At 42.4% G+C, this 12,428-nt stretch overlaps 1 protein-coding gene across 1 annotated transcript in view; it reads left to right on the forward strand.

Moving 5' to 3' along the window:
* The window catches only part of ADGRB3 (adhesion G protein-coupled receptor B3), a 616,281-nt gene that overhangs the window by 434,006 nt on the left and 169,847 nt on the right, over positions 1-12,428 (forward strand). The window lies entirely within an intron of this gene.

Here is a 12,428-nt window from a genome sequence, read left to right on the forward strand (position 1 = left end):
TATAAGTTAGGGGGTGCTCAAGTATTATTGTAATGGTGGTCAAACAGTTATAAAGATAGTTTCAGTAGTTACATAATGGAGGCAGAGACAGAGTAGACAGTGTGTGTTTAAATACATAGATGTATATTATAAGTAGGAGAGCCAAAAGTTAAGATTGTCCAATATTTCCATTATAAGACCCTGCTTATAACTTTGCCAAACTTTGTTTAGGCTGAAGTTTTTGCATGAGGTGTGTCTACCTCAGACTGAAAGTTTTGGGAAAAAAATGGGAAAAATGTTTCAGCCATTACTCAGACTGAAATTAGGGAAAATACATTGTTTTGCCCATGTTAAAAATTTCTTACTGCTGTCTCAATGTAAAGCTCTAGTGCCTCCATATTTTGAAGCAGGGACTTGAAATTTGGCAGGGGGCTCGCCTGGCTGTCAGGGATGTGCTTTTTGTCATCCCTGTGAAAATTGGCCCAAATTTGGCCAAGTTATGATCGTGTCTAAATCTCAGTTTCCATAGGCTCGGTAGAGATTTGTTAGAGTTTGGTTGCTAAATTCTATGAAGATTCTCGCTATACCCAACATGCTGTAGCCTAAGGCAGCAAGGTCTCAGCATGACTTTCCTAAAATTGCTCCACCCACCACTATGACACTGCTGTGGTGCTTGGTGCATGAACTGAAGACAGGAGGACTGTCTCTCCTGCATTGTCAGTGATCCCCATGCTAGCAGCTAGGCAGCAGGAGGAAGGAGCCTGGCTGGAATGCATAGAGCTGAAGAGCCAAATAAGGGTGACTGGGATGAGGAGCCAAGGAGGGAGAGGGAGACTGTGATAAGGGACCAGATGGGTCAGGAAGGGACTGATATATGAGAGGAGGAGAGAGAGGCTGAGCACGATGGACTGGAAGGAGGTTGGGGACATGGACCTGTAGCGGAATGGCATGTGGAGGAGACTGGTGAGAGACTGAGGCTGGGGAAAAGATCAGGGGAATATAGGCAGCATGTCTGAGACTGGGATAAGGACTGTCTGGAGGGGTCAGGTTCAAAGCAGGGTTAGGCTTGGGGCAGGGATGGGGCAGAAGTGGTCTGAAACCACTAGAGTCTACTCACCTCAGAGCCTGGAACACAAGCCAGGATTCTTTAGCCTCAACAGTCCTTTGCTGTCTCATAAATATCTGTAAAACCCAGTGGGAAAATGTGCCTCAGCTCCTGTTGGTGGCTGCTCCATATAGAAGATGACAACTTATTACTGCTATCGGTTCCTTTGTTAGCTCAAGCGGCAGATGTGTTGAGCAGTGGATCTGAAGATTCTAACCCTACTGATGAACCAAATAGGAGTTAGTGTGATGCCACATGATGGAATTTCTGTTGTTTCAACTAGCTTTTTTAAAAAAACCCTAAGAAATTACATATAAAATCTACTTAAAAAACATTAAGGATGCAAATTCTAGCACTCAAAATTCAGGAAACTCCAGAATTAAGGTTGCCCTTGCAACCTTTATTCACCCACCTTGCCTTATGAGTATACATTATGATATAATCTTCAATCATATCATATCAATCATGATCACATATGATCCACATTATTTTTTCCACAGGACCCTGGCCTCATTCAGTGTGCATAGATAGATGGAGCTCCGGAAATTAATCAGGATTATGTGGTTAATGAGATCATTGTCTATACCTTCATTTGTAGGAAAAGTTGGAAGATGTGTAGTGAATAAGGCAGGCAACTACAGGCAGAAAATGGATGGTCTCAGGGTTAAGGCAGTCAAACAATATCCTGGTCTTCTGGATTCCCTCTCTGCCTGGTGCTACAGAGTTCTTATGTGATGCTGGGCAGGTCACTTGAACCAAACTTTCCACAGGTGGTCACTAATTGTGTGTTCTTCATTTGTGGGATGCCTTACTTGAGACCCTGGGGGAGTGAGAGAGTCTTTCAAGTAGGGACTTAAGGCTATTGATCTGTTTCCTTGTGGCAGCCTTCCTTACTAGGTATATTTTTCACATCTGGAGCCTAAAATCTGGTCCTTCATGAACAGTGCTTACCCATGGAGTTCAATATCCTTAACACTAATAATCATCAAAGTCTTTACTTAGTAACAAACTTAGTGGTCAGGATGGCCAAGGAGTGTGCAGACCTGTCTTTTCAGTCGCCTTTCTTGATATTCTTATGGACAGTTCTAAAGGGCATTACCAACTATGGTTAGTTGCCAATGTTCATGTTGCTTAAAGTAAACTAAGTTCTGCAATAAACTAAGATCCTTTTACATTATAAATATGGTAGAATCAGCCTCTGGGAAATGCTCCCAATATAAGGGAATTCCCCAGGCATCAGAGAGCTGCTGCAACAGCCCTATACCACCCCTCTGCCCTAGCTGCAGCCACCATGCATAGGAGGCGTGGAGGGGGGGCATATATAGACTACACTGCATTCTGTCTTTTCTAAGCTGCAAAATGGCTCAGAGGGGGCCATTGCAGCTGCACATAGGTTAGAGCAGTGTTGAAGTTGTTCTAATTTACTCTAACGACTGGGATCAGAATACAGTGACTTCAAGCAACATTTCCCCCCCTGCCCTCTCTCTTACCCTTTCTGTTCCTTTGTAAAGCACAGAACACAAAACCTATGTCTTTTAGCCCATGATCTGATTTTGAGGAGTATTTTATGTCTGTTATATCTCTAGTTTTTGGTTCTGAGTGAAGCTTCTTTTGGGGCAAAAAGGAAAATAAAGCAATACCTAGATTCCCCCATGCTAAAACCTTCTGAATAATATGATTGTTGCTTTTTGCCTGGCAGTCATATTTTCCTAGCAACTGATCCTGTTAGTGCCTACAGGTTTCAGTCCCATTGAGGCTCCATTGTGTTAAGTCCTGTACAAACAAATAATAAGAGAGTCTCTGCTTCAAATGACAGGTTTCAGAGTAGCAGCCGTGTTAGTGTGTATCCGCAAAAAGAAAAGGAGGACTTGTGGCACCTTAGAGACTAACAAATTTATTTGAGCATAAGCTGTAGCTCACAAAAGCTTATGCTCAAATAAATTTGTTAGTCTCTAAGGTGCCACAAGTTCTCCTTTTCTTTCTGCTTCAGATGGTTTGCAATCTAGATACACAAGACAGGCAAAGGAAACAAAGAGGGGAAGTGACTTACTGGAGATCACACAGCAGGCTAATGGCAGAGCTGCGATTAGATTCTACCAGGATCACAGAGGTTCTGCTGCTAGCAGTCATTTGTTTAAAAATATTGCCATGCATTTAAATAAAACAGGCCGTTATGGAAGCCTGTCATCTGTGGGAAATAATGTATTATGTAGACAACATTCAGATGATTTACAATAGCCCTTCTGTGCCTTTAATGTATAGTAAATGTGACCATGGAATTGCTCCTGAAATCTCTTTTATGCTACTTGGCAGTACATGTGGTAGTTGGAGCTGCAGGAAAAAAAAAATCCTCTAGGAATCATTGAGCCAGGCTCTAAGCCAAGCAATCTACTCTAACACTTCCAGAACAAGTCATACTATAAAAATGTAAATGTGGTAGCAATACTTCCTCCGCACTCCATTTTTCAAACAGTAAACGTACGTGTTGTTCACATCACAGTGTAGCTTGAGAGCATTTTTAAAGGACATGAAGGATCCCAGTTACTTTGCGTGGGAGGCTTTACACACCTGTGGCTGCGGAGGTGGGTTGAGTCAGACATGCATCACCATCCCTCATTAATAGGAAGACTTACAGTAATTGTAGCTGTGCACAATTTAAAACAACAACAAAAAGCCTTACACTGCCTTTATTTTAAATGTCTGTTATGGCCGGCATCAGGCCATCCGCCCTTCCTAACACTGAATTAGCACTTTAGTAAGTGATACCTGCTGAAAGGTGGTAATTCCTGGTGTGTCCAGTTAGTTCAAATGGAGCAGGCTGGACTTAACAAGAAGTAATGGACAAAAAAGGGGATATGGAAATGGAGTGGGATAGGGAAACAGGAGGGAGAGAGGGGGGTAGGAGAAAGAATGAGCAAGGAGTAATGAAGAAAAAAGGTATCAAGTAGCAGAAATGAGGGGAGGAAAGCAGGAAGAGAGTAACTGACAATACAGTAAAGTATGGGGAAGTGAGGTTGAGCTAGGGAATGGGAGCCAAAATTTCCCAATGCCCACTGTGCCCTTGAGGCAGTCAGGTGACCTGGCTGCCTCAGTTCCTCGCTCTTTAAAATGAGGGTTTCAATACATATTTAGCTATCTCAGTGTTATGGGGGTTAACTAATGATTGCAAAGTGCTTTGGAAAGAATGTAAATGTACGTACTGTTATATTAGGAAAAGGAAGGAGAGAGAAGCAGAAAGGGGAAGAAAAACCAAAGAAAGGAACAGGGAAGAGAGGCAAGGCAGAAATGCATAGAGGAAAGAGAGAAAAACAAAGAGGGGAAGATAGCTGAGCAAAAAAGTGATGAGAGAGAAGGAGTAAAAGAAGCAAACAGATAAACAGTGTAAAGGAATTGGGCCACCAGTGCTTCCCTGAAGACACTGGCAGAAGTGGGTAAAGTTGGGGTTGCGGGGAGGGCTATTGCACAAACCTCCCAGAAGGCAATGGTCAGTCATCATCTTAGCATATGTGTAACAGGGGCCCTAGACAAAGAAAGTTGTACTCAGGAGAGTCTAATTTTTCCTCTTTCCAATCTGAAAACCCAGAATTTTGAATTTTGTGGGCTAGAGATCTGGGTAGATTCAGAGCTGTTGTCCTGGGTCCATACACACCCAATGTTCTGAGGAATTTTGCTCTGGATTCCAGTTCACACCCATCTTTATCTAAAAGCAATAAGGGGAACATTTGTTGAGCATTGGTACAATTGATTTTGTGGATTTAGGGCTGAAAATTCTGTACTTTGCTAATTATTTTTCTGCTTGGATTCACCCCAGTTAGCAGCATGTTCAACTAATCTATGGTGCTATGCAGAAGCTATTTACAAGTGCTGGAGTTTACATGACAGAAGTGCTCTCTCCTCCTACCTCTCTGATGTTAGCCTCCCTGGTTCTAGCAATCCCCTCTTGTTCACAACCCTAATGCTATTAGTACACTGCTCATCTCACAATGCTTTCAGCAAACCTAGACATTGGAATGTGGCATTTTCTTTCTAAGTCAGTCTTTATGTAGTTAATAGATTCTAAATTTCTGTTAAGAGGATTTGTTGTCTTTGTGAGTATCTTACAGAGGAACTGAAATGCCTTTAAAATAAATGAATATAAGAACAGTCCAGTACTTTAAATCACTGTCAGGATACATGGGCTGATTACAAATGATCTCTTGCTTTTGCTCTAGGCTAGAAATCCAACCTGGCCCTGTTTTCCAGGTACACACATCCTCCCTCCTCGTACCCTAGCTCCCATCCTGAACCAAGGGGCTTCACACAATCCTTAGGGGGATTTAGGAAAGGCAAAGCTTTTACTATGTCACATTCTAGAATTGTCCAGTGTATGGAGGGTTAAAACAAAATAGGTCAGAATCCCTGGAAGAGTGGGTGTACGCGGTAGCTGCCTGGCCCCCCCAGTACTCTAGAAGAGACTCACCCTGAGGGAGCACAGACTGGGCTACTGGAACCCTCCTACCTTAGAACTTTGCAACTGGTGAGGGCAACTTGCTAAGTTGCAAAGGCAACTCGTAGCTGGTAAGGGTAGTTTCTGACACTACCACTTTTGGGGGACTGCACATCCTTTGCAGGGTCCACAGTGTAGGGGATATTGCAGCCACTTTCAACTGTCACAATGTCTTCCCCACTTTCCACCACTGGGGCTCTTTACCTGGGTTTCTGAGAACAGAGCTGGCATACATCTGGCCCAATACTTTTTAAAGCATTTCCTTTTTCATTTACCTGCTAGGACATTAACATCAAGGTTCTGGGGTTTTTTTTTTTCCTGCAAAAGTTTGAGGACATCCAAATGCCTAAAGCACTGTTAGGAATGCATGTCCCTGAACACTTTAGATCAGTGATAATCAGACCTCAGTGGTTCAGGAGCCAAATTAGTGATCAGCATTACTCAAAAGAGCCACAGTAGTGTAAATTCATTGCTTCATTTACTAGAGTACAAAAATGGACCTATAATTTGAGAATGGGAATTGTTGAATAATTTCAAATCTATATGGAAATAATCAAATCAGATTTGACATTTATTAAATAGACTCAATGCACCTTTATGTAAAGATTCTGTTGCTTTACTGTAAGTTCCTTAATGCTACAAAAGAAGCCTATTTTGTTCAGCACTGTGTTCTGAAAATTCATATACAATAAAAAAAAAGCTGTGTTATCTGGCACTTTACCAACCAGAAAGTTCTATAAACTAGCATTTCTGATCTTCATTGAAAGCCTGGTTTATAGTGCAGTTGGTGTGGGACTGGCAGGTTCCCCACCTGGCTCCATGGGACTCCCTGGAAGGGGTGCTATGTCTCTGCTGCTCCTAGGTGGAGGCGCGGCTAGGCAGCTCTGCGTGCTGCACCCACCCACTCCAAGCACTGGGTCCGCAGCTCCCATGGCTGGGAACCGTGGCCAATGGGACCTGCAGAGGCAGCGCCTGCAGGCAGAGACAGCATGGAGACCCGCCTAGCTGCACCTCTGCCTAGGAGCAACAGGGACAGGTTGCCGCTTGTGGGGAGCTGCCCAAGGTGAAGCCGCCCGGATCTGGCACCCCGCACCCCTTCACACACCCCAATCCCCTGCACCAAGCTCCACCCCGCACCCAAATTCCCTCCATCTTAGTTAACTGGAATTTTTCACTTACCGGCACCTTCCAATTCCACCAATATGCCAGATAAAAAAGCTTTTACTGTACTGAGAATCACCTCTTGCTGTGATCAAAACTATCAGTCATATTTACAGTCGGAGTGCAGTGCTTTTCTGAAATTTAACTCTATAACATAATATTGTAGGATTCTAAGTTTGTTGTTGCTCACTGACTCCACCAACTCGCCCAGTTCATAAATATAGACTTTTTTATCATCTCTCTGCCTTCTGAAAACTCAGCCTGGGTTCTTTAGAGTGAAACTGAGTTATTTACTTCTCATATCATTGGTAAAAAGATGTTGCAGGTCATATGCCATCAGTGATATCTGTGCAATCTTTTCAGTCTGTAAATTGAGAATATTTGATATGATGTCATTGAGACACCCTAAATATGGAAAGACACAATGCCATTTTTACAGCCACTTTTCAAAGTAGATCCATGCTGAAGTTTTTGTTTAAAGAAGGGATTTGGGGATTTCTTTCCAGAAGTGAGGACATATTGAGCCGTGATTTCACTTGTAGGATCCCCATTGTCATGGCTTTTAAACTAGCATCTCCATCTTTTAAGACCTAATTCAGATGTGCCTGTGGGAGGACATTTGACATAAAGGGAATTCCAGCCTATGTTTATGAGGACAGAATTTGTCTTAATAGTATTTAGCATCTGCCACTTTTATGGTAGATAAAATAAGTTTTATTCTTCAAACATTACAGGCCACATTTTTAAGAGGCCTTAACACCACCCTTTTATTTTACACTCATAGTCAAAGGAAGTTTGATTTCCATGCATATATTCTAGGTGAGCAGTCAGTTTTTCAGGTGGTGTTAATCAGGATCACTCCATTGAGTTCCCTTCTGGGATTGTGGCCATGATTACATTAGCTGAGTTTTATAGCAAGTGGGAATCTCTTCCTAGGCATCTAACTAACTGATTTGCATGGGCAGACATTTACCCCCATATATCAGGTAGTTAGACGTCTGAACTCATGATTTGTATTCACAGCTGATAGCATGTGCAACAGTGTTGATTGAAGGCACAAACTAGAAGCCAGTTGTGAAAATTTGGCCATAACTATTTTGATAAGATATTAAGTTATAGAGTTATTTCTCCAAATTTAAAAGCAGAGTTATATGTACTATTACTTTCTTTATAAAAGGGAAGAGAAGAATGGTAGATACATTTGGGAGTGCTGTCAATAAAACTAGATAGAATCGTCTTTCTTTGTTAACATCATTGGTTTGACAAAAGCACTCTCACAAAACACTTCAATAAATGATTTTTAAAAAGGGCTCCCTAAAATTTGGCTCCAAGAGGTGTCATGAAGTAACATTCATTTTGACTCCCACTCAGACAAATCAACAATCTGTCTAAATTATTGATTTATATCTAGAGGCTACATGGGTGGGAGGATATGAGATCTATAACTACAAACAGGAACAGTTTAAGAGGCTAATTAGAGAAGGGAAAAGAGATGCTTAATGATGAATTGCAGAGAATATTTCTAATGAAGAGTTCTTCAAATATTTTTTCAACATAGAAAGTAAGAAGAAAAGTTTTCCTCTATAAACAGCAGTGGAGTATTTAAGATGGAGTTAAATTAATGGGGCTAGATCCTCAGCTGGTATAATCTGATGTAGCTCCATCAATTGAGTGAGTCAGTGAAGTTATATGGACTTGCATCAGCTAAGGATCTGGCCCCTGGATTTTTTAAGCAGTTTACTTTTATGCTTCCCAGAGGAAAAGAGAAAGAGTGGAGAGCTGCCTTAACCCAATGATTATATTTTCTGATTGGGAGCTGGAAGGGGTTACTTGCATGAAGGTAACAATGGAACTGGCTGTGAAATGATTGGATTGTCCAGATAGCATAAATCAGCTGATTAAAAAGAAATGAGGGTGAAGATTACTGATGCCTGCTATTTGAGAAGTTCTCTGATTATAACAGGCTAGATTTGTGAGGACTGTAAAGAAACAGACATAATAGTTATTCAAAAGAGGGTCAAGAGATGAGGCAGGCAGTTGGTCCAAATTCAATTATAGGGAAAACATTCAGAACAATTTTGCAGTCTTCAGTGGCAGAGAAGGACAGTCTACTTAGAAACAGCCAACAAGGATTTAAGAGAGGGAAATATAAATTTTTGTTTGGGGGGGGGGTGTTACATTGTGATAGATGCAGGGGCCCTACTTTGTCCCCAGTGAATAAGGATTTAGATTCCCCCTCTCCTTCCATAGATACTGCGGGCAAGGTACTGTACATTGGCTGCTTGGGAGACAAAGAGGATAGGAAACTGTAGAAGAACAGGGCTGTTCACCCTGGCAGCTTTCTGTTACTCTCTTGTTTCTTTTAGTTTATTTTCATTTCTGGGTCTAAACATGATCATTGGAAGAAAATGTATGATTACCAGTGGGCTGTGCAGCAACATGCTGCCAATAAGGTCCTGGTCTAACTAGAAAGAGGGCACCATAAAGGTGTGGGCCAATGACTGATTTGAAGAAGTCAGTTGATGTCAGTTGTTTGTGAAATATCTGATAGACAGGCCCAGCTTTGGGAAATAGTTGGCTTCTTCAAAACAATCATGCTATAAAATGCACAACTTGAGTTGAGAATATCAAAAATAAAATGTCGTCAAATTTAGATTTAACACATTTGGAGACGTGTAATGGATAATGTGCACACCCCAGTTCGGATTTGATTCTTTTAGGCCCATTTCCTTTGTTGCCAATGGCTTGCTGCTAGTAGAAGAATAAAAAGGGTTCTTTCAAAAACATCAAGATGTAAAAATGTACGAGGAAAAAAGCAGGACTATTAGTAGAGTAGGGGAATAAAATTAATAATCCATCAAAATAGCTGAGATATTGAACTCCTTTTTTAATATCTATCTTCAACAAGGGAAAATTTCAGAAAAGAAGGTAGACCCTGTAGAAGATCTGTTCATAAAGTAGGTAAAGGTGTACGTATACAAATAAGCATGTCAGGATGTCATGTTTTCTAAGATATTAAAAGAATTACTAAATTTACTGAACCTACTGACAGTGGATAAGTGGGAAGGTACTGGATGAATGGAGATAAATGAATGTGGTACTGATTTTCAAAAAAGAAAAGATTGATCCTGACAGCTAGGATCCCATAAATCTAACTTCAATACCTAGAAATCAGTGGATAAATATTACATCATTAATAACTAGAATAACAGAGCCATGAACAGTAGACATCATGGGCTTATGAAGAATAAATCTCATCAGTCAAACTTGGTTGCTTTTTGGATACAATTATAAAATTAATGCATGAGGGACTGAGGTAGATATATTTGGATTTTAGTGAAGCATTTGGAAGGGTGTCTCATGAAATCTCAATTTAAAATTTGTATTCAGATTGGGCTGGATGAGAACATGATTGTGCAGGCTGTGAACTGGTTTAACAGCTAAAAAATAAATAAATAAATAGCAATGTATCAAGTTGAGAGGAGGAATCTAGAGGGTACCTCAGGGAATGGTGTGAGGATTGGTTGTATTTCAATATCTTTATTAATGATCTGGAAGAGGAAATAAACAATATACTAATGGAATTGCTAATTGGTAGGAGTTCTGACCATCACTGAAAACAGAAATAATGCAAAGGAATCTACAAAGATTTGAAACATGATCTGAAATAAACATTATTCAGCTTAGAAAAGTAAAATCTAATACATCTGGGGCAAAATAATCTGAAGCATTCACATGCTGCATAGGAGGGAGAAATCTGGGGTACAATTGTGCTTGAAAGTTACCTGACGACGTACTGGACAGTGTATTACATATGTGTTGGCAATGTGCTATGGCTTCAATAAAGACTAAAATATATTTTCATGCTGTATAAAAAAATACATCATCTTAAAGCACCAGGGTAAGAAATTCGCTTGATATGTCTCTGGTACAATCACACTTGGAATTATTGTATTTAGTTCATGAAACAAAAGAGTCAGAACAATATTGACAAATTAGGAGTTCAGAGAAGAGCAACTGAAATAATCAGAGGGCTGGTGAGAATGACTTACCAGCCATGACTAAAGGGGAACGGAGTTCACACTGTTAATACTAAGAGAAGAGAAGAATTGTTTTGGGCCAGCTTATGGAAGGCACTTTTGCAGGTTTGCAAGAGTTGGGGAAGCAGCCAAGAATACTTTGTGTAGCAAAAGTAAGGGCCTGTTATGATTAAGGCTATGTTTTAGTCATGGGTATTTTGAGTAAAAGTCATGCACAGGTCATGGGCAGTGAACAAAAATTCATGACCCATGACTTTTATTATATACCCCTAACTAAAACTTGGACGGGGGGCTGCGAGTGCTCTAGGGGGACAGTCCAGGGGCACCATGGGTGCTGCGGGGTGGAGTGGTCTAGGATCCTCACTGGTGCTGGCGAGCCGCAGCAGACAGTGGTGCATGGCCCAGGACTCCCACTGCTACGGGCAGGGTAGTACTGGTGTGGGGGGCAGTGGCACACGGTCCGGGACTCCCACTGGTACTGGGAGGGGGCCCCGGTGGTGGCACACGGCCCAGGGCCCCCACTGGTGCTGCGGGGAGGTTGGCAGGGCTCACGGGCTCCCTACCTGGCTCCGTGTGTCCCTGCAGCTCCTAGGGGGAGGGAAGGCCAGGGGGGCTCCATGCGCTGCTCCCATCACAAGCGCTGGCTCTGCAGCTCCCATTGGCTGGGAACCACAGCCAATAGGAGCTGCAGGGGCGGGGCCTGCGGGTGTGGGCAGCACACAGAGCCCCCTGGTCCCTCCGCCTAGGAGCTGCAGGGACATGCTGCTGGGACCCAGGGAGCTCCCCCACCCCAAGGTAAGAGCCGCCCTGCACCCCAACCCCATGCCTGTACCCCTGAGCCCCCCACACACACACACGAACTGCTGCTGCTGCTGGCCGAGGGTCAGCACTGGCCACTGCAGAAGTCACGAGGTCATGGAAAGTCATGGAATCCATGACCTCTATGACAGACATGCAGCCTTAGTTATGATTACAGGGACTGCTGCCTCTGCACCCTTGGGGCATATGCTGTCTCTCTCAAAGAAGGCAGGGTTAGGTTGGGAAGTGGTCAGCCATAGCCTCACACTTTCTCCGCTGGTCCATGAAGTGGGTTGGTGGCAGTGAGGGGAGAAGGGTACTGGAGAAACTTCCTTGTACTATTAAGAGGTAGAACAGTCTACCAAAGAAAGGGCAGAAGCTCCGTTGCTTGTAATATCTTATAACCAAAATGAATAAAACACTACAAAATCTAATGTAAAGAACTATCCTGGAGTAGAAAGAAGGTGGATTGCATGACTAATCTGTTTTCCATCTCTAGTTTCTACAGTTCTACTGTGTGCTTCATCCAGAATTATGCACATGTCCCTCAGCCAACTGGTTTAGACTATTCGGTCTCTTTAGAAGCCACGATTAATGTCATTCTGAAACATGGCCAGTAAGTGATGCGAAAGAGCAGCGCCCATAGAATCCTTTTAACAGTGGCCCCATGTCTCCTCTGGAGATCTCTTAATCTACATTAACCCTGGAGTAGGAGTCCCCGAGTAGATTCCAGAGCTGTGACTTCCATATTACAGCCTAATACACTGCAGTCTCGGCCATGCGGCAGGCTTAAATTTGTTTGCTCTGCCTGACAAAAAATGAATATTAGTACTTATTGAAGAGGCTTTATTGGTTTTGT

This window comes from Eretmochelys imbricata, chromosome 3 (assembly GCF_965152235.1).
Source record: "Eretmochelys imbricata isolate rEreImb1 chromosome 3, rEreImb1.hap1, whole genome shotgun sequence".
Classification (NCBI taxonomy): Eukaryota; Metazoa; Chordata; order Testudines; family Cheloniidae; genus Eretmochelys; species Eretmochelys imbricata.